General features: G+C 44.6%; 1 long non-coding RNA gene across 1 annotated transcript; it reads left to right on the top strand.

Annotated features, from left to right (window-relative positions):
- The first annotated feature begins 8,340 nt into the window (after positions 1-8,340).
- On the top strand, positions 8,341-13,545 carry LOC134739961 (uncharacterized). Its single transcript, XR_010127127.1, has 3 exons — positions 8,341-8,424; positions 9,962-10,169; positions 11,912-13,545. It is a non-coding gene; the product is annotated as an uncharacterized LOC134739961 (long non-coding RNA).
- Positions 13,546-14,477: the final 932 nt, after the last annotated feature.

Below are 14,477 nucleotides of genomic sequence, written 5' to 3'. Positions count from 1 at the left end.
ATAATAGTAATTGATTATATGGTGTTTTCTATACGGTAGCCAATGTTCTAAATAAGTTGCACTGTTTGTTCTAAATAAGTTGCACTGTTAAATACTAAGTTATTTAATCCTTTCAATAATCTTATGAGTAGGTAGTTATTTTTATAGAAGAGGAAACTGAAGCACAGAGAGGCAAATGGTTTAGGCCTGAGTCCTTAGAAGAAACCGTGTCTCATATATGGACACAATGTCTATGAGAAGCAATGAAAGTGCTTGACTTAGACCCTAAAGCCAGCATGAGAGTCCCTCAGGTTGGGGGAGTCGAGCAGAATCTGTAGGTTCCATAGCAGTGAAGATTCAGGAGCTGAATACTAGGGAGCTGAATACTAGGCAAGAGCCACAGGAAAGGGTGCTGGGTGGTCATCAATTCAGATGGGATCTGAGGCAGCCTGGCAAAGGATTCCTGTGGCCAAAGCTTGGCCCCGAAGCAGCAGAAACTGTCCAACCTGGAGGGCCGGGGGACCAGGGCATGGGCCTCTTTGCAGTCTGCTGTGTGGCAGGAGGTAATGGCCAAGCTTGCCTCCAAGTGCTTCCACACTGCATAAGACTCCAACCTTGAAGTGACCATATTAGGGGGCTATTCCAAATGATCAAGGCTGTGGCATCGGGATTTAACATAGAAATTGCTTGTTTATAGCGTCATATTTGTGTGACACAAGAAAAAAGGAGGGAAGAAGGGAGGGGCAGAAGGAAAAAGGGACACAGGGAAGGGAGGAGAAAAGGAGGTAGGAAGGAGGGAAGGAAGGAAGGAACAGGAGGTGAGGGAGAGGGGAAAAGAATATAAATCTAGCTTCCTCCTTTTGATGCCCCCTTTCTCTTGGTTCCCTCAAGGCAAGCAGTGGCCTCAGCTGTCTTACTGCATGAGTGAGTGAGAACAGGCTGTCCACAGACAGTGACAAGGAGCAAGGAGATCATTAGCTACAGTGATTTATTGCAGGTCAAAGTGCTGCACTTTTGTGCCAAACACAGAAGCCCTTGAAGCCTCGTGATGAATTAGAAGCCAGATACTGTTAAGGGAGATGCTCAGGGCTGGGGAGCAGCAGGGCTCACTGGGCAGCTGTTCTCATCTTTGCTGTAGATGACCAGCCAGGCCAATGTTTTTGGGTAGGTTCCTTCTTTTTGGGCCTCAGTTTTCCAATCTGTAAAATGAGGGGCTGAGCAAGATGATTTTCTTTTTGGGGAGGGTATCATTTTTTTCTGCACTAATATTATTCTCTGCTAATTATCACTGGTGAATAACACAACACTCTGATCTTCTGCTGCATGTGTGCTCCCTTAGCAGGACCAACGATGGCAGATTGTGCTGTCCATATCACCTTGCTTCCTGTCATGTCCTTTTCTTCTGAAGCCCAAGCTCATCACTGAGCCCCTGAAACACTGGCTCATTTCATGCACTGGGCTCTTGCCCCTCCATTCTCTACAACCAAAGTCACCTCGCCTCCTTCTTCCTAGGCATCTCTGAGAAATGGATTAGAGATTTTTTATGCTGTGTCGGAGTATGAAAACCTAACCTCTAGAATTAAGCACATCATAGAGAAAGGCACAGGTTTTCTTCATTTTTCCCCTTTAGCCATAACCTATTTAAGACATTCATTTCGCATTCAAGCTACCACAGCTCTAGCATGGAGTAGTATGCATGATCCATAGAAAACTTTAAGCCAAGACTGGAAACTTAAAGGAGCATCCTTTTTCCAGAAGGCTAATTTCGGCTTCCATGTCAGATTTCCAACATCATTGAATTTTCTCCTGCCATTTGGCCTACTTCCTTTGTAAACTCTGAAAAGCACTTACTTGCTCAATTTCTCCTTCCTGCCAGACCGCATATGTGTATGACACCTGAGAACTTCTGGAGACCTTAAGACTCTCTCCCTTGCCATGTAGTCTTAGGGCACAAGGAGTCAGCTCAGATGATGGAGTTCTTTGGGGCCAAGGGTGGAGTACGAGGGCGTGGGGTGGGCTAGGGGAAAAGCACCGAGGGATGAGAGGAGAGCTGGGATCCAGAAGGCCAAGAAGAGAAATTCACAGGGGCAAGACAAATTTATAAAGGGTCCTCCTGCAGGCATACCTGTCAGTGTGTATGGCTTGGCTGATGGAATATGGTCAGGTGACCTGGGAGGTACAAAACCCACATTTCTGTGCATGGAGGCTGTACCAAGGGGCTATTGAAATGAAGATGCTGGAAGCTGGCCTGGATATCAGGGCAGAAGCAGGGAGTTCTGAGGGCAGAGGGCAGTAGGGCCACATGCTAGTGTTGGTCCCAAAAAAGGGGCTTTAAGACAATGGCCTAGAAAAGAAGAAATGCTTTCAAAGTGTGCTCTGGGGACAACCTACCTAAACACATCACCTGGGGATACTTGTTAAACATGCAGATCATCAGCCCCCTTACTAGACCTAGGAAGGTGGGATTCCTATGTGTACTAAAGATTTGAAAGGCAGGATTCCTATGTGTACTAAAGATTCCTATGTGTACTAAAGATTCCTGTGTGTACTAAAGATCATCAGCCCCCTGCCTAGACCTAGAAGGCGGGATTCCTATGTGTACGAAAGATCATAAAGATATGAACCTAAGAGGTTCAGGACAAAATAGCCTCTTCTGGGTGGTGTGGTCCAGCTCAGTTTAAAGAAAAAGTACAAGACAGAACTGAACTTTGGCTCAAGCACAGGCTGTCATGGAGGGTGCTTCGGTCTTGGTGGAGGCTGGGAAAGAAGGGGTTTTTTTGACCCTGAAGAGCTCTGGGACTATCTCAGACAGCATCTGTGAAAGCACATGGCTTAGCGCCTACAACACATCATAGGTGCTCCAGGAACAGCCGTTTCTTTCCTTGCCTTCTACCTCCATGTGTGTGCAGGGATGACCCTGGATGTTTGCAAATTGGCCTTGTTTCCAGCTGTCCACAGGGCTCCAGGGGCATTTCTGCAGCCCTTGCTGTTAAACATAGCTTCCCCTGAGCAGCTGCCCAGCATCCTTGAGTCCCCCCTTCCCCACACTTGTGCAGACCTGCGGCACCCTCTCTCAGCAGACACCCCTGGCCTACTTCCAAGACACTGTGATGGATACGCCTCTTCCTGAAGCATGGTGCAGCGTGGAGAGGTGATTTTGATCTTACTTCTCAGCTGGGCCCAGCTGTTTCCAGTTTGGGAAGGACCTTTTACTTCCAGCTCTTCATTTGTTCCAGGATAAAACTCAATGTTCACTTCAAGGTTTCTAGACCACCCAGGGTTTCTCAGGCCTTGTTGGAAGAGGCCCTGGAAATGCTTTTGGCTCTGGAGGCCACGTTATTGGGTGGGGGAGGGGTGGTGTGGGAGGGGCTGCAAGGTTCAGCAGCAGTGGTGGGGCCAGGCCTTGAAAGAGCATGAGCTTTGGAGCTGGGCTGACCTGGTATGGATCCTGGCTCTGACTAGTTGGTTATCTTGGACACACTAGTCCTTGGATATCAATCCTCAACTATGTTGTGAGAATGACATAACCCTCTCCACAGGTTCTTGTGAGGATTTAATGAAATGATGTGCATGCTGGCAGTGTCTTTGCTTTGTCGGTAACCTTTGCAAAGATGGAAAAGTGCACTTCATTACCAGGATGAAAACCATGTTATTTCATGAACATGCATGGAGACAGAGTTCAGAGGAAGGGTGAGAGGGAGCTCTGCTTCTCACACAGGTATGGACATCCCCGAGGCCCTCTGCCGTGAGCTATCTCCTTTATTCTTTCTCCCCCAGCAGCCCCATGATGCACCTCTCTGCCTCTGCCCACTCCCCACTAAGAGTTCATCCTCTGGGTCCATTGGTTCCATCTCGTTCTTCCTTGACACTTAGGCTAGGATGAGAGCCTTAGCTCATGTAAGGCCCTTTTGCAGCTAGAGTGGGGGGCAAAGAGGGAGTAGGGGTAGAGGCGTAGTAGGAGAAGACTTTCTCTTGACTAAGAGTGGAACATCTACATGACAAATTTTGTTTTTTTTCCTAATATTGATTACCTCCTGTTATTCAATTCTAGCATGTTATTATATTAAGCCTGGAAACACCCTCCCAGGAAAAGAATGGGAGGGATAAAAAGACTCCATCCTCTTACACAGGCTCTAGTGCAGTGCCCAGTAGCCATCACACTGGTCATCATTATAATATTTCCAAGGGCAGGTTAAGATTCTGAACTTGGCCGGGCATGGTGGCTCATGCCTATAATCTTAGCACTTTGAGAGGCTGAGGCAGGTGGATCGCTTGAGCCCAGGAGTTTGAGACCAGCCCTGGCAATGTAGTGAGACACTGTCTCTACAAAAAATTAAAAAATTAGCTGGGCTTTGTGGCAGACACCTGTGGTCCCAGTTACTCAGGAGGCTGAGACGGGAGGATCACTTAAGCTGGGCAGTTTGAGGCTGCAGTGAGCTGTGGCCATGCCACTGCACTCCAGCCTGGGAAACAGAGCAAGACGCTGTCTCCAAAGAAAGAAAGATTCTGAACTTATTTCTCTAATTTACCAATGAGGAGATGGTGAACTGGTGTGCTGATGACAAGGTGGCTTAAAACAGAGAACAGGTGGTCATCCAGGGGGTCTTTGGTTCTCATGAGTAGGGGGTGGGAAGCGTGGTTGGGTAGAGCTAAGGTATCAGCAGGACATAGTAACAAACTAAAATATTATCTCTGGCAAGTAATAATATAGATCTAAACTTTCAGTCCCAAACTCAAATGGCAATGAGAAGTCAAATCCTTATAAATGGACAGTGGCCTGTGACCACCATTAAACAAAGCTCAGAAAAGCTGGATTCTTAAATAGTCAGCTCTTTGGGGGAAGGAGTGGAGAGAGCCATGTATTTTTAATGGTAAGAGTGATACAACTATTGAGGGCCTACTTTTGCAGCCAACACTTGAAATGAGTATGTTTATCTTCCTTTTCAAGATGGAACAATGAGGCTCAGAGAGGTTAAGTAACTTATCTGAAGACACAAAGTAATTTGTAGGAACAGATTTCAAACACCAGGCCCCATGCTCTTTCAACTCTATCATGCTGCCTTTCGAAAGAGATACAGTAAAAGGAAATAAGATTACTTACTTATTCACATTTGCATTTGTATTTGCTGCCACAAACTTTGTGGCTTATAACAACATGAATGTCTTCTCTTATAGTTCTGGAGGTCAGAAGTTTGAAATGAATCTTAAGGGGCTAAAATCAAGGTATCTATAGGGCTGAATTCCATCTGTAGGCTTCCTTGCCTTTTCCAGCTTCTAGGGGCCACCCACATCCCTTGGCTCGTGGCCCCACATCACATGACCTTTTCTCCCTCTGCTTCCACTGTCACATCTCTTCTTGTATTTCTGACTCTGATCTGTTTGCCTCTTATAATGGCCCTTGTGGTTATATTAGATCCACCTGGCTAACCCAGGACAGTCTCCTCATGATCCTTAACCATATCTGCAAAGTTCTTTTGTCTATATATAAAGTGACATTCACAGATTCCAAGGAGTAAGACATGATCATCTTTTGGAGGGGCATTGTTCAGCCTACCCCAACATGCAAGGAGAATTTTGAGTCAGTGCACTCTCCAGGGTAATCTCCTCCCCTTTTAAACTGGATATTCTGCACTGTTCAGTACAGTTATTAATTTAGAATGACCCTCAGAGCTTGCTAACTGATGATAATCATTTACACTTATTAAATGCTCACCATGTATCTGGCACAGTTTTAGGCTCTATACCACAACCTCAGTTAATACATACCACACTGCATGAGCTCAGTACTGTTATTATTTGCATTTTCCACTTGAGAAAAATATGGCATAGAGAGATTAAGCATTGTGCCCTAGATCACCTACTTAGGAAGTAGCAGATGGGAACCCTGGCTGTCTGGTCCCAGAGCCTGTGGCCTTCACCATGAAGCCACCTTCCATGGCTCTGAGCTCCAGAAGGACAGAGCTGGAATGTTTTACTGACCGTTGTACTTGCTGTGTATGTCTATATAGAGTCCAAGCACTTCTAGGAACTAAATAAACACACTATATTAATGAAAGCATAGAACATCAAAAATCAACAACTTGTTAGTTTATCTGAGTGTAGTAATTTATTGAGAGAAAAGGAATTAGGTGTGTTAGAAAGATGATCAATCCCAAGAATGAAACTAACTGGCATTTTGCTTACCTCTCTAGTAAGCAGGAAATTAAACTTTTTCTCTTTTACTAAAAATTTCTATGGAGTATTTTGGTGAATAGCGCATCTAGTGTAAAGTTCTCCCTTCATGTAGGTATAAGATATAAGATAAAAATATTCATTTCAAGTGTTGGCAGCAAGAGTACACAGTAGGCACTCAACGGTTGTGTACTCTATCCATTAAAAATACATGGCAACCTCCATTCCTTACCCCAAAGAGCCGATTATTTAAAGGATCCAGCTTTTCTGGGCTTTCATCAATGGTGGTTCAGGTGCTACTGTCCACTTGTAAGGATAGTGTGAGATTATGATCATGACTCATGATGGGTGCTTAGGGTTTGGGACCTGGCCCTTTAAATCAATGGGTAGCAAGGGTCCCTTGTCTCTCTTCTGTCTCTCATCCTTGCCTTTGACAACTGCTTATCCCTTCTCCTCTTGCCTCCTCCATCAAAGGCAAGGATGAGAGACAGAAGAGAGACAAGGGACCCTTGCTACCCACTGATTTAAAGGGCCAGGTCCCAAACCCTAAGCACCCATCATGAGTCATGATCATAATCTCACACTATCCTTACAAATGGACAGTAGCACCTGAACCACCATTGATGAAAGCCCAGAAAAGCTGGATCCTTTAAATAATCGGCTCTTTGGGGTAAGGAATGGAGGTTGCCATGTATTTTTAATGGATAGAGTACACAACCGTTGAGTGCCTACTGTGTACTCTTGCTGCCAACACTTGAAATGAATATTTTTATCTTATATCTTATACCTACATGAAGGGAGAACTTTACACTAGATGCTCTATTCACCAAAATACTCCATAGAAATTTTTAGTAAAAGAGAGAAAAAGTTTAATTTCCTGCTTACTAGAAAGGTAAGCAAAATGCCAGTTAGTTTCATTCTTGGGATTGATCATCTTTCTAACACACCTAATTCCTTTTCTCTCAATAAATTACTACACTCAGATAAACTAACAAGTTGTTGATTTTTGATGTTCTATGCTTTCATTAATATAGTGTGTTTATTTAGTTCCTAGAAGTGCTTGGACTCTATATAGACATACACAGCAAGTACAACGGTCAGTAAAACATTCCAGCTCTGTCCTTCTGGAGCTCAGAGCCATAGAAGGCTACCTGGAGGCTGTTAAGCCCACATCTGTTTACTTTGCTGCAGTTTGGGCCCAAGAACCATATTAGTGTCATGCTTACATGGGACCAACCCCAGGAGTTTGGGGCTCTAAGCTCATTTTTCTCTTTGAGAATCTCACAGCCTCATCTGTTCCTGGGGCTGTCAGTGGGTGATTCATGTGATGAGAGAGCCGCAGTCAAAGACCCCAAAGTGGAAATGCTATGGGGCTTAATCTCTGTGTAAGCAGGTTTGTGGTCACATATGTGGGGTCACAGGAGGGGGTAAGGGAAAATGGGGTCACTCCAAGCAGCTTCTTCCAGTGAGGTCTGAGAGGTCCCCTCCTCTTCTCTAATGAGCTTTGCCTGGCCATGCCTTCTTTATTGAGCAGATACTCTCTGGGATGATGCAAACTTTGAAGATGCTAATTAATCACACCTCTTTTATTACTTTGTTATTGACAAACTGCGAGATGAGACAGGGAGTTGGATGTGAAAAACAAATCAACATAATTACTATGAAGGCTACATGGGGGAACACTGCCATGCTGTGAACCCCACATCCTCATCTAAATGGTGGCAAAGCCCATGATCTGATTAGGAAGATCTCTGGGCTTTACCATGCTAGTGGCAGGGCTGGGCCTGGAACTTGGGAGTCCTTAATTTTCTACCAATGCTTGTTATATGCCAACTTGCCCTTTTGCCATAAGGTGGCTTAAATCACATCAAGTCCCCCTTGCTTTCAATGGGGTTCAGAACACAATATTCCCTGGTAGTATGTTTAATATTTAAGTCTTTATAGCTACAGGGATAGCGGAGTATTTAACAGGAGAGGGGACAGAGTGAAGGTACTGCTGGGTTATGTTGCTACATGGTTCTGGAATGAGAGGCTCCTCAAACCTCCATGTTTATTGGGGTTGTAGGTTTGCCAAGTTGAACAACCTCCTTAAGTTCTACGGTAATATCGTTCATGTCCTGCAGATGGAGATGTTACTACACGTAAGAGAGTTTTAGACAGTGGCTTGAAGTGCCACACCTCCCTTTCCAAAAAAAATAAGGAAGTTTTTTCGTGTTCCTTCTTTGAAAAATGGGGCAAGAGCTTTCTAAATGGATGTATATGTCCAAGCTTTAGGTAAGATTTAAAATGAATTTGAAAGAAACCGTATCCTCTTCTCATATCTTTCCCTTCTGCTGGGTTCAGCAATATCTATGATCCTTTTCTCCTTCCTTCCCTCCCTCCCTCCCTGCCTCCTTCTTCCCTCCCTTCCTCCTTCCTTCCCTCCCTCCCTCTCTCCTGCCTCCCTCCAATCCTTCTTTCCTTCCTTCCTTCCTTCCTTCCTTCCTTCCTTCCTTCCTTTCATCCTTCCTTCCTTCCTTCCTTTCCTGTATTGGTACCACTTTATTTATTTAACACATGGAATTTTAAAACAATTTAATATAAATTGAGAAAGGTGACATTTGTACTTGTTAATAGCACATATAATTTCATTTCAAAAAGTGTATAATAGAAAAGACTAGAAGGAAATCTGCCAAAGTATTAACAGTGGTTTCCTCCACTGGTAAGTAGGTTCATAAAGAACTTCTTTTGGTATTTTATTAATTTTATTTTTTAAAACTATTGTACAAAAATTTGACTTATTTTGGTGTACAGTTCTATGAATTTCAACATATGAATTTGCATAACTGCCATATGGCTGCTTTCTCTCCTCCTTTTACCCTCACTCGGCCCTCTCAGTCTTTCCTATTTCTTCTCCCCTCTCTCTGTCCATTCTTTCCTGCTTTCCTTGGCTGGCTTATCTTTCTCTAAATGCCAGTGTTTCAGCTTTTTTACTTTTATTTTTTAAAGTAAGGACTCTATCCTGATGGTGTTCTTATTCACTCATATATTATCTTATTACCTTCATGCCAAATGGCCCCCAAACTCTATCTCCAATCCAGTTGTCTCGGTTCCACTGCAGATCCACTTGCTGCACACATTTTGGACATCACCTGGATGTCCCATAAATAACTCAAACACTACATGTCACCAACTAAATTCATTGTTTCTTCCTGTTGTGGGCGTGTCTCTTGCATTCCAAATCTCTCTTAAAGGGGACACTGGAAACCTCACCTCCTGAGCTGGAAACCTCAGGAGCATTTTTATGCTCTTTCTATTGCCTCCTGCATAAATCAATTGCCAAGTCCCATGTGTGGTGTTGGTGTTTTAGGTGTGGCTCTTGATCCATTGCCTTATCTCTATCCTCATTGTCTTTTGCCTTAGTCTGGGCCCTCTGCCTTGCCATGGTTGTGAGGGTTCACTTTAAAAACCTCCTAATTGGTGTCTTTGTCTCTAGCTTCTCTTGTCTCCTATCCACCCTTCCCATGGCCAGCATGGGATTCATCTTCATCAAACACAGATGCGATATTTCACTCTTGTGCTTAAACTCCTTCCGTAGCCATGGGAGGGCATTCTGGGTGCTATCTAGAGCTTCCACGATGGCTCTGTGAAACTTTGTGAGTCTCATCTTCCTCTGCCCAGCTCCATGGCCCAACTCCTCTCTCAAGATCCACTACGTGGATGAGGCACCCCAACACTATGCTCGGAGAGCCCTTGCTTGTTCCTCAAACCAGAAACCTTCCACTGTATTGTCAAGAATGAGTTAAAAATTCCCTGTTCTCAACTCTTCCAGGAAATTCTAATTGTGCTTTATTTTGGACTCTCCTGCATGCTGACCACCGGGAGGTGGGAAGTTACTCTCCAGAGGAGATGATCTGAACCTAAAGGACCTTCACAATATGAGAAATGTCCAAAAAATAACAGAATGAGATAAGGACCAAGAGAAAGATGGAGTAAGAAATAGAGGAGGAAAATGAAGGTTAAAAAACCAGAGGATGATGGTGAGAGCTATCACATGATACAAGGTGGTATATGATTCATCAAATTCAATCTTCACAGGTATCATAAGAATTTATTTTTCAGATTAGGAAGGTAAGGTTCAAAGAATTTGAGTAACTTGCCCCAAATAACATGGTTTTGTGAGTTCAAAGGTTTGCGCTTTGCAGTATAGAAAACTTGTTCAGAGGTGCTCATCAGGTTGGCTCTTGGGGGAGCAGTTTCTAAGTCAGAACATTTTTTTTTTTTCTGAGACAGGATCTTACTCTATCACCCAGGCCGGAGTGCACTCCAACCTCTGCCTGCCAGGCTCAAGTGATCCTCCCATCTCAGCCTCCCCAGTAGCTGGGACTACAGGCATGTACCACTGTGCCCAGCTAATTTTTTTTGTGTGTGTGTTTTGTAGAGACAGGGTTTTGTCATGTTGCCCAGGCTGGTCTTGAACACCCACACCCACCTCAGCCTCCCAAAGTGCTGGAATTATAAGCGTGAGCCACTGCATCCATCCAGAACTTATCTTCTCTTTGGAGTGTTGACATAACCAAGTAGAGTAGACCTGGAGTCATTGGCTAATGGCCGACATTCTCCCCTCAGATGCTTGCTGACATTCAAAGGAAACCTCTTCAGCTCAAGCCCTCTAAAATCCCTTGACCCAGGAAAGATGTGAAAATCAGCTCAGTGGGGGTGAGAATGGGCATTCGCAGCTGTCGCCCAAGCTTCCTTCTCAGAATGAGTTAGTATGTAGCTTGGAACAGGGAGAAGGGTGTCAGACTCCTGAAGCAAGACCACCTCCTGGTCCTGCCAGAGTCACTCCTGGTGAATAGTGTGTTTTCCCAGAATTCTGGACCTATCTGCTTTCAAATGCAAGAATTGAAAAACAGGCCAAGTCCAGAAGGCAGGAGGACAGCTGGTGGAACACCTTTTGTCCCAGGATTCAGGAGACCTGGCTTCTAGGTCTGGCACTCACTAGCTCTGTGGTTTGAGCAAAGAACTTAATGTTTCTGAGCATCTTAATGTTTCCTTGTCAAATGCAAATCATAATGCTTACCCCACAAGTGAGGATTTAATGAGAACATAGCATTTGGAATTGACAAATTACATGTCCGGCCCTCCTGGTAGCCTGTGAACTCCTTGGGGACCAAGTATCTTCTTCATTTTCATTTATATATATTTTTTACATAAAAATAAAGAAACAGTTAAGATCCCATGTATTAAGGGCTTCATAACTCTTAATAAATATAAAATATCTCTTCTAGGATTCTGAAGATAATACTCTTCTATATTAAATCATTCATTCATTCATTCATGTATCTATTCATTTTTTTAAAAAAACAACTATTTGTTGATCATTTGCAGTGTACTAGGCAAGTATGTGTGTTCTTGGTGATGAAAAAACAAACATAGCCTCTACCATCAGGAGACTGAAGTACTAGTTGTGGACATAATCATTGCACAGACACACACATGCCCAAGTACAAGCTGTAGTGAGTTCTAGGAAGGAAAAAAAAAACCAGGCAAAATGGATGAATGGGTTAAGAGGAGGGTCATAATTTGGTTTGTGAAAGGTGGGCAAGGGAGGCATTTCTGAGCGGGGACATCAAAACTGGGACCTGAATGATGAGCAGGAGCTTGCCAGACAAAGAGTGGGGTTGGGGGAATGAGGGTGGGTGGGGTGTGTGGGGAGGCGGGAGCAGGCATTCTGCACAAAATCAATTCTAAGGTAGATGTTGTTTTTGTTTCACTCAAGGGAGATCAGTTCTGGAACTACCTTTTAATAAAAGAGTTTCACAGCATGTGCTCTAAAGGAATTGCAGAGCGAGGCTCCAGGCCCTAGGCAAGCTGCAAGCAGCAGTTTTTCCATGATGACACGAGGAGAGCTGCATCAATACCACCGATGTCAAGGTCCCCAAGATTTGGGGGAGAGAAAGGTCTCCGTCAAGGGTCTAGGGGGCCATGTGCAGGAGCTGCCAATAACAAAGAGACTTCTGTTCTCACTGGCCTGTCCTCCACCCTGGCCCAGAGGCACAGTCATTCATTTGACCCTCCTTCTGCTGTGTCTGTGTGAAGACCCCCACTCCAAACTACTTCAATGGCAAGAGGCGACCGGGAACAGCTGGGAACTGTTGTTAGCTTCTGGCAACATCCTGGAATTTCTTCCTTGTGGATCCTGTGCCCCTGAGCTGCTGGGGGCCCCTGACTTGACCTAGAGTTGAACTTAGCTGAAGGGTCCAGGGCTAGGGGTTGCCTCCTTGTCAGCCCTGATAGTAGCATGAAATTACACAGTCTTTCCAAGAAAGCTGAGGCTGCCTTTCTAGCCTTTCCTGGGGTAGAAAGACTATCAGAGGCTATGTTTTCTGCAAATCCATTCATGTTTTCCAAGGGCAGGATAGTGCAGGAGAGAGTGACCAGATAAGACACTCGCTTTTGTTCACAAACACCCTGAGGAGGTCCCTTAAGAGATAGCAAAGCTTCTGGTGGGGATGAGGCAGAGAAGGTTTGCTTCAGATAAGATGCTGGTTGAGGGATAATTGTTGTTTTCAAGGGAGGAGATACAAAACATCCGTTAATGGGGTTTGTCCAAGGATGAACTTTTCATTCACAGAATTAGAGAATGGGGAGTTGCAGCAATTCTAGTCTAACTCTTTCTTTTAAAATACAAGCAAAAAGAGGCCAAGAGAGGGAAGGTGACTTTAACTGGATCCCACAGCAAGTCAGGAGTAAAGCTCTGTGTAGGGTTGGATGCTCTGACATAAAGTCCACTTCTTTTAGCTACTGAGTCCCAATATTTCACCTCTCCACCTTGTCATTTCTCTATGTCTTTATTTATTAAGGAGTCCATCCACCCATTCATGCATTCCTTTATGTGTTTGCTCATCAACGTTTATTCAGAGTACAGAGATAACTGACAGTTCCTCAAGGAATGTATGATGTCATGGAGGAGCTGCCCATGACTGTGTAGCAGAGGGACTAGCCAAGCAGTGTGGGAATGGCAGAGACAGGGCATTATCATGGTGAGATTGAAGAAGGCTTCATAGGGAGGATGGCATTGGAGCTGAGCCTTAAGGTGGAAAAGGATTGCATTTGTCAAATAACAGGAGAAACGCTTTAGCACCATACTTCTAGAAGTGGCATGAAGAATGAATTGAAGAAGTCAGACGCTGGCACCAAAGAGATGAGTTATAGCAATTGGTTCATTCCACAAATCAGCGATACATGCTTCATGTCTTCAGAGGCCATCCATGGTGTTGGCCACTGTGGGGATGTCAAGATGTAAAGACCTGGACCCTTTCCTTAAGGAGCTGAACTTGCCAAAACACAAATGTGCTCAAATAACATAACGAAATGCAAAATGAACACAGGACTAGAAATTGTGAGCTCTGGATTTTAGTCTCGCTCTGGCATTGATCTGCATGGTGTTTTGGGGCCTTGAATATTTCCTTACCTGTGAGATGGTGAGGTTAGGTCTGCCTTCCTGTCCCAGGGGAAAGGCAAAGGCAGTGTCCATCTTGAGCCTATTCCTTCTCGGTTGTATGATCATGAGAAGTCATTTCATCACACTGGAGCTCAAGTCCTCATTTTTAATGTGGGGGGAGTAAAAGCATGTCCCACAGAGTGTGAGGATGATCTAAAACAGCTGCGGGAGAGTACAGAGGATGCTACCTGGAAGAGAGTCGGCCTCTAACACATGCTCATTCTTTGCCCCACACCCCCATGGCTCTGTTTTTTCTTGGAAGAGGTGAATGGAATCAAGGATGGTAATATATATGAAATCTCCTTATAATAGGAAATGCCCTCCATAAATGCCAGGGGAATCTCATGTAGATTTCTACATAGGAGAATCTGGGGGCTCTTAAGGCTGATCTCTGGGAGGATCTGTGCCTCTCCTGGTGTCCTGTCTTTCCCCTGGTTCTAAGTATCTGGACAGGCCTTCCCCTGGAGGGCTCCTTGGACAAAGGAACTCCTTTCCCAGAAGCATGCAGGAGGTGACAGGCACAAACACAAAGACAGACTGTCTTTGGCTTTCTGGAGCAGAGATAGCTTCAGACATTCTGCCTCACTCTTATGGGGACCTGTCAGCCCAGTTCTTGGGTCAGAAAATGGGTTCATGGTAGGTTAACCTAAGCCACAACTAGTAATGACTACTTTTCTCTAATGGTTCATCAAAGCCTTTTGACCCTTCCTTCTCCATTGCTCTCCCATCCACCTCCACTGTTCCAGCCTTCCTGCAGCTCCCACAGACTGCATGCCTCCGTCACTTCCTGCTTTGCCTCTGGCACTAGTGTCCAACTGTTCTTCCCTTCTTCCAGTCCACC

The sequence above is a fragment of the Pongo pygmaeus genome, chromosome 7 (assembly GCF_028885625.2).
Source record: "Pongo pygmaeus isolate AG05252 chromosome 7, NHGRI_mPonPyg2-v2.0_pri, whole genome shotgun sequence".
Classification (NCBI taxonomy): domain Eukaryota; kingdom Metazoa; phylum Chordata; class Mammalia; order Primates; family Hominidae; genus Pongo; species Pongo pygmaeus.
Note: the sequence above shows the minus strand (reverse complement) of the source record. Positions and strands in the feature narration are given on the sequence as shown.